A 12,472-nucleotide genomic window follows, 5' to 3' on the forward strand; every position below is an offset into this window, starting at 1 on the left:
GAGTATTGTTGAACCCTCAATGGGAAATTGAGATGAAGTCTGTTCTACTCTCAACAGACTGCTAAGTAACCTTCAGCTGATGTGGTCTTCAGTCAAATTTACTTAACCTCTATGACATTTAAGGGCGTGTCTAACTGTGCAAGACTTTAGAGTTCAGAGAAACACAAGACTGTATTGGGTTTGCATGGCAAGGTTTAGATATTGGGGGTGGCTACAGGGGTGGCTTATGTGAGAAGATGCCAGAAGCTTCCCCCATGTCCAATAGATCCAATGGCACCTGACTCCAAGGAAGAGGGTTGTTTTTCTAATTTACAGTGTGGTAAAATAGCTAGCTAAAAACACTTTCACTTTTTTTTTTTTTTTTTAATTTATTTTAAAGTATGTAACGATGAAACAGAGGTCTTGGTGAGGCAGTTGTAAAAAGTACATTATTAGTACTTTTTACAGTTTGTTCATCAGCCTCTGATCTTTGTTCATTTATGCTAATATTTCTTAGAGCGTGAAAATTGAAATTCTGAAATGGTGGTGTAAGGTTTTAACTCCTACAAACAATTTACCACTTGCCAAGCTGCTGTACTCAAGTGAGTATTCTGAAGACAGTACAAACAGTACAAAAGTAAGTCCTCCAACAGCCCAAGTACAGGTACTAGGTTTGTGTTGCAAAGTGGTTTGTTCTTTTGATCTTTTTTGAGGGGAGGGACAGCTGGTGCTATAGGGGTGGCTTCTGTGAGAAGGTAGCAGAATCTTCCCCCATGTCCAGTAGACCCAATGTCACCAGTCCCCAAGATGGACCCACTGCTGGCCAAGGCTGAGCTCATCAGCAATGGTGGTAATGCCCCTGGGAAAACTTATTTAAGAAGGAGGGGGGAAAACACCTGCCCAACAGCAGCCAGAGGTATGAGTGAGACTCTGTGAAAGAAACAACTTTGCAGACACCAAGGTCAGTAAAGAAGGAGGGAGAGGAGGTGCCCAGGTGCAGTGATTCTGCTGCAGCCCATGGTGAAGACCATGGTGAGGCAGGCTGTGCCCCTGCAGCCCATGGAGGTCCTTGGTGGAGTAGATATGCACCTTCAGCCTGTGGAGGACCCAACACCAGATCAGGTGGATATGCCCAAAAGAGGTTGGAAAAGTTTGTGGAGAACTGTCCCATGGGAGGGACCCCACACTGAAGCAGAGGATGATTGTGATAAGTCATCCCCTTAAAGGAGTGACAGAGGCAGCATGTGACAAACCAACCACAACCCTCATTCCCCATTACCTGCACCACTCAGGGGAAGTAGAGGTAGAGATATTTACAGTAAAGTTAAAACCAGGAAGATGGGAAGGCTGGGGTAAATTGTCTTAATATCTGATATTCTCATTATGCTATTATGAAGATGACTGGTAATAAAATAAATTAGTTTTTAACCAAGTTGATTTCATTTTCCCACAATAGTTATTGGTCAGTGAGCTCTCTCTTTATTTACCTTCTCTCAATAGCCTTCTGTTACATTTTCTCTCTGCTGTCTACCTGAGGAGGAGAGTGATAAAGCAGCTTTAGTGGGCACCTGGTGTCCATCCAGAGTCAATCCAACACAAAGACTTAACTAAACAAGATAAATTATGAGTGGCAGTCTAGACGTTTGGCATTTGGCTTCTGCAGGATTGATTTGCCCCACTGGATGATTTATTGTATCACTGAATTTAATTAATTATTGTCTTTAAAAAACATTAGAGCACATCTTTATACTGACTGGATGGGAGTCAGCCATGGGTTACCAGTGATTGTGATCAAAGATAACATCTTCATTGGTTCTCACAATCGAAAAAGTACTACTTTGCCCGTTGGCAAGAGGGACAGAATCCAGTGTTTCTAAATACAAGTATCTACTAACATTTGAGATGCTCTAAGGTGCCGAGACATGCACCAGACTGGCAAAAATGACAGGAGTGCACACACCTGGAGCAGGATTGGAACTGGCTAGAATGTCCCACTGCATCAAAGGGAATTACTAACATGCATGTGAGTGACCACCCCTCCTCCCTCATCCCAGTCAGTGTGATTCATTCAAGGGCATGAAGATAATTTCTTCTGGGTAAAGTTCCTGGCACTGCTCTGAATTTACATGCTTCAGCATCTTCTTGGACTAAACTCTCATTCTTCTTTCTGACTTCAATATTTTCAGTGCTAATTCTTAGTTCCCATTTCAGCTTTTCTTGTTGCTCTGTTACTGTCCCTTCCTTACAGTACCAGAGATACTTTCTGAGTTACAATGTATAGCTGAGTCATACCTTAAGACCATGGACTAGATTAATGTTAGTGAATGCTGAATTCAGGATTTTTTTTCAGTTTGAAAGTCACATTTTGATCTGAGAGATAACTGTGTGCTCACAAATATGAAGATATGTATTGTCAATTAGTACATTTTATGCAGAATGGTTGTCTAAAAGTGATTAAGACCTTATTTCCTTGTGATTCATTTATGAATGTAGATTAATAAAGAAATTACCACTTTTTACCAAGTTACTTTTGAGACAAGAACTCTTCAATCATACGTACCATGAAGAGGCATCAACGTAGCACCTTACCCTTCATCCCAATATGGAAAAAAAATATTAAGTTAGATAAATTGCTAAAGGATAAAGCCAGTGAATTTTCAGATATCCTATATAATAATCTCACATAAATACTGAAATGAAGAAGTCTAATCTTGGTCTCGTTGTTAATGAATGGTTCTCTTTCAGCTTTAGTACCCTGGTTAGGCGTGAAGTAATCACATGAAAGATACTTTTATTATCCAATAAGATGTAAGTGAAATAGACAAAATGCTGGTATAACTTATAATCTGATTTAAGATCAGGAATTTCAGTTTGCCAAAACCTCTCATTTTTTTTTCCTGAGAAAAAAAATGTCCAACAATTATGTTCCTTATTCCTTCCTGTATCTTGTCTTTCACAGTCCCCTTAGCAAATCTTGCCCCAGAATCAGAGACCTGCAGTCATCAAACAAGCCCCATGTAGTTCCTGTCTCAGCTTAGAGTTTAGAGTATATCTTATCTCCTATAGAGCAGAACTACAAGTGTCTGCACTAAATAATAAAATCTTGTGATGAAGTCTTCAAATTAATTTGAATTGTAGTAATGGTAGAAGGAACACTGAGGATTTGTGTTATTTACAGAGTTGGACTTTCACGCTGTGATGAGTGGTGCTCCTCAGTATTGGGGTCAGTACTGGGACAAGTGCTGTTCAATATCTTTGCTGGAGACATGGACAGTGGGGTTGAGTGTATGCTCAAGTTTGCTGATGATATCAAGTTGTGTGGAGCGGTTGACACCTTCGAGGGAAGGGAGGCCATCCAGAGGAAGCTTGATGGGCTGGATAGGTCAGCCAATGCCAATTTCATGAAGTTCAACAAGGCCAAGTGCATCTGGGTCCCAGCAACCCCAGGCACAAATACACGCTGGAGGGAGAATGGCTAAAGAGCAGTCCCAAGGAAAAGGACTTAGGGGTGGTAGTATATGAGAAGCTCAACATGAGCTGTCAGTGTTCTGGAGGCATCTAAGGCCCTGTTGGATGAGGCCTTGTGAAGCCTGGTCTAGTGTGAGGTGTCCCTGCTCATAGCAGGGAGGTTGGAACCTGATGATCTTTAAGGTCTTTTCCAACCTTAACCATTCTATGATTCTATGATTCTATGAACTCAGGTGTAAAAATTTACCAACTAAGTGTTTATTAAAGAATAAGAGAGAAACTGGCAAATATAGAACTCTCAAATTTCCCAAAACATCAGCATATAAAATGTCACTTTCTTAGTTTATCTCATGACAGCAAAGGGAGTAGTTGAACCACAAAGCTAGACAAGGGGTTGAAGTGGTTATTTTTTTTTCTATGAACAATGTCTTCATTGCACAGACAGAAATCTTATCAATATAAGTTAGAAACAAGAGGTGAAGAGAAAACAATAGAAAAAGAAAACCATTGCAAATGTGAAAGCAAGAGGTTAATTTATTTCACACTTATATCCAACTTTGAATCATTCTTATTATCTAGGCAATAAAAAAAATAAAATAAAATAAAGGAGTAGTTGTCATGAATTGGAATACTCTGAGTCTATGACATCTGGGACCGTGACGACTTTATGATAACCACGTATCCTAGAATAATCTTTTTAACCCTTGCAGTGACATAAGGAATCTTCACAGTATGAGACAAGTATGTATTTTCCTTGCTTGTAAAATACAAACTGTCAGTTCAGAATTTTTAACAGCAGTTACAACTGTGATGAGGTTCACTGTCCTCTCACTATGACAATGAGGTAAAAAATCCAACTGTAACTTGACCTAGGTAGTAGGTAGTTCCTTTAGTCTGCTGCAAAGAACCCTAGACTGCAGTTCATATGTCAATCTGTAAAAAAGCTAGCTCATTTCTCCTTTGGGTATGTAGGTATTTGTATGCATTAATGTACAAGTACTTTTAGTTGCCAGGTCAGCAAGCATGCAAGAATGATGGACTAATTCCTTCCTTTCTGTTAAGATTTCTAAATACTTTGCATCAAAAGAAATAATAATAGCATAAAATTACACTGGAAGGACTCAGATGCTTTTCCAGAAACTATTAAGTTCCTCAGTTATGCAGATGAAAACTGAATCTCAGCTCTTTGAACTAAAATAGCTTGTCTGCTTTAAGAGCAAACATTTCCAGAAGCTGGCTTTTTGCCAAACTAATGTAATGGAAAACTCAGTTTTTGAGCTTACTGTATGTAATTGTGGTAGGTTACAGCTTGACAATTTAACAATATTAGTTACGAAAAATCCTTTATAATGACATGTGTAAGTAATAATATTTAGCAGAAACATAATTACAAGGAAGGGAACAATATCAGAATATGAGATGCAAGCTTTACAGATATTGAGGCAACATAAAAAAATCAGTATTTTAAATCTTGATTTTTGATATTTTTTTTTCTGGAAGAAAGAGTTTAATTAAACTTTCCATCAATTTATCCCTTAATCTCCACCATTTCTAAAAAGCTGTGTTTGCACACACACACACAAGACCCCCACGTTTCCAATAAATTAAGTAATTATAAAAAGTAATATAAAATGGGGGGAGGGGGTTTCACTGTTGTTCCTAATCTTAGACTTGCTTAATTTGGCTGCCTTGTCCCAGGAAGTGGAAGATACCTTTACACTCAGCTTTGTAGATTTTTTATGAAGGCCTGGGATACTTCAAACATAAAGTTAGATTCAAAAATTTTGTGAATTTGCTGGAGGTGAGACAGAATTCTAAACTGAGCCAAAAGAAATCTGAATATGCACATTATCAATTTTTATTGATCTTGTAATTTTCAAGACTATTAGTAGATCCTTGAAGAGGACTGAGAGGATGAGAAAAGCTAAAAAAAGTAATAATACCATTATTTAAGGATAATTCTCCTTGCTGCGTTCTGGAATAAGCTTTGATTTTTGAATTTGCATATAAGTGCTAATTCAATTGGTGAGCATTTGAGAACCCAGCCAAGGAATGCAGAAGTCAAATAAAAAGAAAAAATATGAGCATTTTTCACACTGTGAATTTTAGTTATTTATGAAAAATATTGATACATAAACTGCAAAATAGAAAATGTTTCAGAATTGTCTTTGACATCAACTGTCAAGATAGTAGAAAAAATTGCTTGTTTTTTTCCCAGATTATAGTTAAAAAATTCACTGGTACTTAAGAGTCAGCAATTCAGTTATGTGAATTTTAGAACCAAGAAAGCTAGAAACAATCTGGGAAGATGTCAACAGAGTTTGAAGTATTTCCTTCTATAATACTTTCAATTGCAGTCAACACCGTGGAAAGCCTCCAGTAAATACACTTAATTAAGTGTAGGATAATGAGCTGCAATCTATGGTAATCTATGGTGAACTTACAGCACTTCATTGAAAGAAGAAAAGGGTGAGTTTTACAGGGTTTGCTTCATTAGTAACAATATTCATCTAGGTTTACTGGCCGCATGGGAACCCATCTGCTGAAACTAGTCTTCGAAAGGTAAAGCCACAACCCAGCCTGTGTAGCTGTATTAAGGTAACAGACTACAGAAAGGGCTGGAGCAAGAAATTTCCACTTTAGGGCTGGTGAACAGTAAAATAATGTGTCTGCTGTTGGTAGTATCAATCTGTTGTCTCTTGACATGTCATATAAAGTCCATACCACAAAACTAATGTGTCGCTGTGGTGTAGCACTACTGCACATGCTGTCATGTGTTTCTGCATGTACTGGTATACAGGAAAATAATTTCTCTGGGATGCCTGGCTCTATACTCTACTTGCAGGTAGTCCTGGTTTGAGCCAGGATGAAGCCAGTTTCCCTTTTACTAACTTTTTTTTTTTTCCTTCAATAAGTTCTCCTTTAACTAGAAGCAAGTGTTCCAGTTAGTGGAATGATAACACTCAGATGTTGTTATTGCCTGGACTCCAAGGTTGCGTCTTTGCCCGGACAGCTCAGGCACTACTGGGAGATCTACGACCCCCCTGTAAGAGGCTGAATTAGACAGCAACATTGGCCAGAGATATTCCATTCCATATAGCTACGTAAGCTCAGAGGAAGGTCAGAGATCACAGAAGACAACTTTGTTCCTGCTTCTACTTCCCTTCTCTTCCCTCCATGGCTGGCGTTCACCCTTGGAAATGTTCAAGACCAGATTGGATGAGGCCCTGAGCAACCTAATGTAGTGGGAGGTGTCCCTGCCCACGCAGGGGAGTTGGAACTATATAATTGTTGAGGTCTTTTCCAACTCAAACCATTCTACGATTCTATAATACATTATATTTCCATGTCCAAGCAGAGTTAGAAAATGCAGACAGGAACTGCGAGCTAAAATTCACTAGAGCACTGAAACAGGCTCCCCAGAGATGCTGTGGAGTCTCCTTTTCCAGAGACTTTCAACACCCATCTGGATGCACTCCTGGGTGACCTGGTCTGTTGGTCTTGCTCTGGTGGGGTTTTAGACTTGATGATCTCCAGAGGTCTCTTCCAACCCCTAAAGTGATTGTGTGATTCTGTGATGAATTCTTACTAGGTTTTACAACTGCAGCAATCTTTAGAGAGATTTGAAGTAAGAAAAGCTAAATATATATGGATGGAGGAACTCATCCACCTCCACATTAATTCATTCCTAATAATCCATGAAAACTCATTAAATATAAACCACACCAGCCCCCCTCAATATATAACTAGTTATTAAATGCAAACCCCAATATGTCATAAAACTTTAAAGAAACTGGGAAAATTACTCTAGTAATGTACTGTGAATGTGAATGCTATAACATATGACAGACAAATTTATGAAATAGCAAGACACGCAGATCTAAAATTAACACATTTCAAGCTCCTGTGGAGATATTACTGGACTTCAGAAAAGGGATACTAATTGCATTTAAGAGACTCTTATGAATCTTGGGGATATAAAAGATAAACCATGTGTTCCTGCAGTGCACTCAAGGGTCTTGATTTTGGTGACAGTGCAGTTTAAATTCAGTGTAAAATGTCTGCTTTCCCAGGTGTTCCTTTATTGCTACTGCTACTCTGGGAGAAGCTCTCTATCCCATATTGAGAAGATGACTCCTTAGAGACATGTTCCCCTGAATGAGACAACTGTTCCAGGAATAGTCTCCTTCTTTTCATCAACTTAACAGATGTATGAAGAAAATAACATTAATATGTTTGTTTATAAAAATGTTTAGCCCTTCTCAGTTGTAGATGTTGCTGCTCCCTTGCAGTGATGATTTGAAAGAACACTTTTTAGCCATAGCATACAACCTGTAATATATGTTATGTGGCAGTTAGCATTTATGTGCAAAATTAAATGGCAACTCTAAAGAAAAAAAGAAAATCTAAGAAATAGGAAAGGACATTTTGTTTGATACTTGTCCAGGGAATCTGCAATTTCATCTGAGATTTTGAATGACATTTTATGACAGAAAGCCCCACTCTAATAATGAGTTTACAGAAGGAAACTCAAACCATTTGGAAACTGCTTCTGATGTCTGAGCTAAACTGTCCAGAGATGTTCTTTGGTTGTTTTCACAGAATTTCTCATACAAAATAAAACTGTACACAGGAAAAATATAAACACCACTTCTATCTCTCTGGTGTATTCACTATTGTATCTGTGAGATTCTGATATAGAGAAGTGGGTAGCCTACCTGACACTTTGTGAAAAGAGAACACAATATCCCTCTCTTTTCATTTTAAATAAACCTCTGCTCATCAATATGAAAACTGATCATGTGCAAGGTACAGACATCATGGTCTTATGTGATTTGAGCTGTTCTGTGAAGATCTGAAGCTTCAGTAATAGGCAAACTCAGAAGATAATACTGTGCATTTCTGGAAGGTGTTTTTTAAGGATGCATTTCCCTAAGTGTCTTCCGCATCTTGCAATATGACCAAAGGATTTCTAGCTGAGATCTGAAGGCAAGACTATATATAATGTCATATCAGGATTAAATGCATTCAAAAGAAAACTTCTTTTCTAAGTAGCCTACTAGTAATTTTATACCTCCATAGAGCAGTTTAAAACCTTATGCCTCCTCAAGTATTATTTAAGATTATCTGAAAGCTTATGCCATTTGAAAAAATCTGAGGTACTGTAGGTGATTATGGCATCAGAAGACTTAATATGCCTTCAAACCTTACACTGAGGATTTTAGGCAATTTAAACACTTACACCATCATAAAAGAGTTCAACTGCTCAGAGTCTCTTGAATGATTAAGGTGCTCTAAAAGTTCTATCTTATCTAGGAACAGTTAGCTCTTTGTCAAGATACTGTTTGAGCAAAATTTTGAAATAGTCTAAAAATTTTTGAAGCGAAACATTGCTTAATAAGTAGATAAAAACTATGCTTGCAAAAATACTTCTTGATTATTATAGTAAGTATTATTATTATTATTGTTGTTGCTATTACAGAGTCAACAAGCCAACGTTAGCACATTAGCACTACTGATAAGCATTGGTCTCCAAAAATACAATACAGTGAGATTTCTGAAATCAGAGACTTAGCTGCAAGCAGAATTTTTTTAATAGGGACTCAACTAAAGTTGCTAGCATTGTTTATAAAAGTCAACAAATAAAATGTGCTAGCTACTTTTATGTACATTAAAATTATGCAGTCTGTTGTACTAAGTTCTTCTAAAATATTTCCACTTCTAATTGGAAAGAAATTTTAGAATTTCTAGCACCCAAATAAATATTTTTCTTAATTAAAACATTATATAATTCAAAAGTCATGCATGTTCAGTGTTCTGAAGAGTCAGCATGGCACACTGTCACATACCACTCAGTTTCCATCACACTGTTGCCATCTAAGTAATTAAGTACTATGTTAATGTTAAGTAATAACATAGTAATAACATAGCAGTAATATATGCTAACATTATTTGTATTTGTGCAGCTACAAAAATTGCTGTAATTAATACTTTTTTCAGTGCTTGACTTCTGGGTGTTCAAAGAAATTTCACTGCTTTCTGCTGCAAATGTGCAGGGAACACTGTAAAATTTGAACAATTTTCTACCACACTGCTACTAGACAAGCAATATTTTCAAATAAAAGCATAATATCTTGACACTATTTGACAGCCTTATTATCTGCAGTATGATGAGATGCAAAAACATATGTAATTGAGATAGCATACCTTTCTCTCAGCCGTGTTAGTGCCTCCATGTGTTTAAAAGAGCAAATACTGTAACAGTAGCTCAAGCATGCAGCATTTCAGCAGTTAACTAAAATCAGCCAAGGTTATTGGGGGGGTCAGTTGGTAGAATTTGAAAGCACAGAGTATTTCAGTCCCCATATCTTATTAATCTACTTTCAAAGCCCCTAAAGTAGGCATTTTCATTCACCTTAATATGCACTTTTGTGTGTGTATGTGTGTGTAAACTGCATCTAAATAAAAGTAAGAATAATATCTCGATACTTGTCCAGGCACTAGTCTTTGTTTGAAGTTTAGTGCCTAAAAAGTCTGCTTAAATGTAGAATGCAATGTACTAACATAACACAATCGCTCTAGGGAAGGATGGAATATTTACTATTCTCATGGCTAAACAGACATCTATGGAAATCTTCGTCAGTCAGAATCCTGAACAAGCGTCTCAGTCTTACTGGCAGAAGTGTGTTCATACACACAAATAAATACCTGACCAGATTAACAGATCTTCCCCTATTAATATTATATGGGATGCACTCTGAGCAAACTTAATTAGTAATGATATGAGAGATTAAGTTTCGGTGTAATATTCCGCAATTAGGTGTGCAGACCTGTTCAGCTTTGCAAATTCAGTTCTGTGAATGGCTCCAGTAAGCTATGCCTTAAAAGCCATTTAGATGGCATTCAGGAATTATTCCTTAATTATTATTAAAACTGAAATCTACAGTAGGAGAAAAAAGCAATGCTGAGTTAATTCCACTCTTATGTTAGTCTCACAGGGAGATTGCATTTGTGAGTTTCACAGAGAAGGATGACATAGCTGTCATCTGTTCATGATTCCCACAATGCATTTCTTTCTCTCTTCATTAATATGCCACTAATTCAATTTGTGAAGACCATGTCATAATAGTATCTTACATTTCTCCCCATTACTGTGGAACAAATTACAACATTTTTAAATTTTAAAAAGCTCCATTGTTATTGTTGCTCTTGATAACAAGTTTGTAAGGTAGAGCTCACAGTCATTCTAGCAGCTGTTCCTAACTTGAAAACACAAAAAAAACCCCACAGATAAAATAACAAACACCACAGTTACTAGAAGGATGTTAGTTCTTCAATTTAAGAAAATAATCTATTCTTTTTCAGGAAACTGATTTGGTTTTTTTTTACAATTGCACTTTAACATTTTTAAAAAAAACCTCACCATTCATAAAGAATACAAAAACCCAAAAATGCACATGATCTAAGCTAACAATAACACAGATCTCTAGCTTGGTGCAGAACTATTATTGTTAAAGCTAACATGAAGTAATTTTTGAGACCACATTGCTCAAAGGATTAATAATATCAGACAGTTTAGCACACAGAAACATTTTTTATTCATTGGCAGTAGTCAAAGTTTTTCCCATCTGATGAATGCTTCCAATTAGAAATAAAGTTTATTTGGTGGTCCCAGTCCTCTTTTCAGGAGACCCTAATCCATTTCAAAAACCGTAACTGCATTTGGCACCAGATGATAAAAGGGCCAAATCCTGAATATTTAGATAGCCAAATTAACTTCTCACTTTTAAAAGTACCAAATTCAGGCATGTGCTGCCCACTGGAAGCTGGCAGAATCACTCACGAAACTGAGGCTTTTGATGGTGAAAACAACCTTCCTCTCCAGGACTATGAAATATTATCTAAAATATGATAGTGAGTTCATCGTAGAGTAATAAGTTTTATGTCATCTATAACATAATTATGTTGGCATTTTAAATATATTATCCTGACAATGAAACTTGAACCATTCATATATTACTGGTCTGTGATCTTCACATTAATTTTGCAATTACAAGGAACATATTTAGCAATTACAGACATACAGTCTTAAATACCAGAATAAAGGAGATGTTATTGATGGCAGAAATTTTAACTGTAATTCAATAGACAATACATTTCCTGATTTGTTTGATTATCTAGAACTATTCTGAGTAATTCTGAGGTATGTGTATTATGTCTACATTTTTTCAGTGAAATAGGAGCTGATCAGTATGTTGAGGAAGCAGTTGTTTGCCACTCACAACTACATTATTTGCAGACCAGGGTCTTCTCTTCATACATATTTAGTCTGGTGTCCTGGTATAGCACACCATGGAAGTGTAACAACTTTGCCCAAAAAATCACCCAAACACTCAAATTCCAGTGAAAAGTCAAAATACATCTGGTACATGCTTGAAGTCAAGTTAATAGTTTCTTTTTTTTTTTCTACTTCACACACACCGAGGTTCTATGAATTGAACCAGCTCTTAGTAATGTGAAATGACTGAGAGATTCTCTTCTAAGTGCACTACCACTGAAAATGAAAATGCTAACTTTGAGGGAACTAACAATTTATTTCATGTTCCCAAAGTGTGTGCTAGTAGATCCAAGTGACACAATAAATGGGATCAGAAAAACAGCAAAACCAGAAGTAAAGTAACTTCATGCATTCTGAAGCTGCATTGGAAAAGTTGTTTTCACCTGCTTTAAGCAGCCAGCTATCACAAGAGAAATTGTGTACATCTGATCGCTACTAGTTTGTGTAGCTGCTTTATCCCCAAATGCATCTTCACAAGGTATACAACCAATCACTAATGTAGTGCTTTCCATTTGAACAGGACACAGATCTTCTGAAAAGCTGTGTTTTTTTTCTAACTCTAAAATCTCTCACTATAACAATGCCCTAAGGTAAATGTCTCCATTCCTGTGCTGCTTTTCTTTTCAGTGTGCTAATCTACAGATGAAGCTGTATCTTTTACTTACTTTAAAAAAACACATACACAAT

The sequence above is a fragment of the Chaetura pelagica genome, unplaced genomic scaffold, assembly GCF_000747805.2.
Source record: "Chaetura pelagica isolate M959 unplaced genomic scaffold, ChaPel_1.0 scaffold40, whole genome shotgun sequence".
NCBI classification, from domain to species: Eukaryota; Metazoa; Chordata; class Aves; order Apodiformes; family Apodidae; genus Chaetura; species Chaetura pelagica.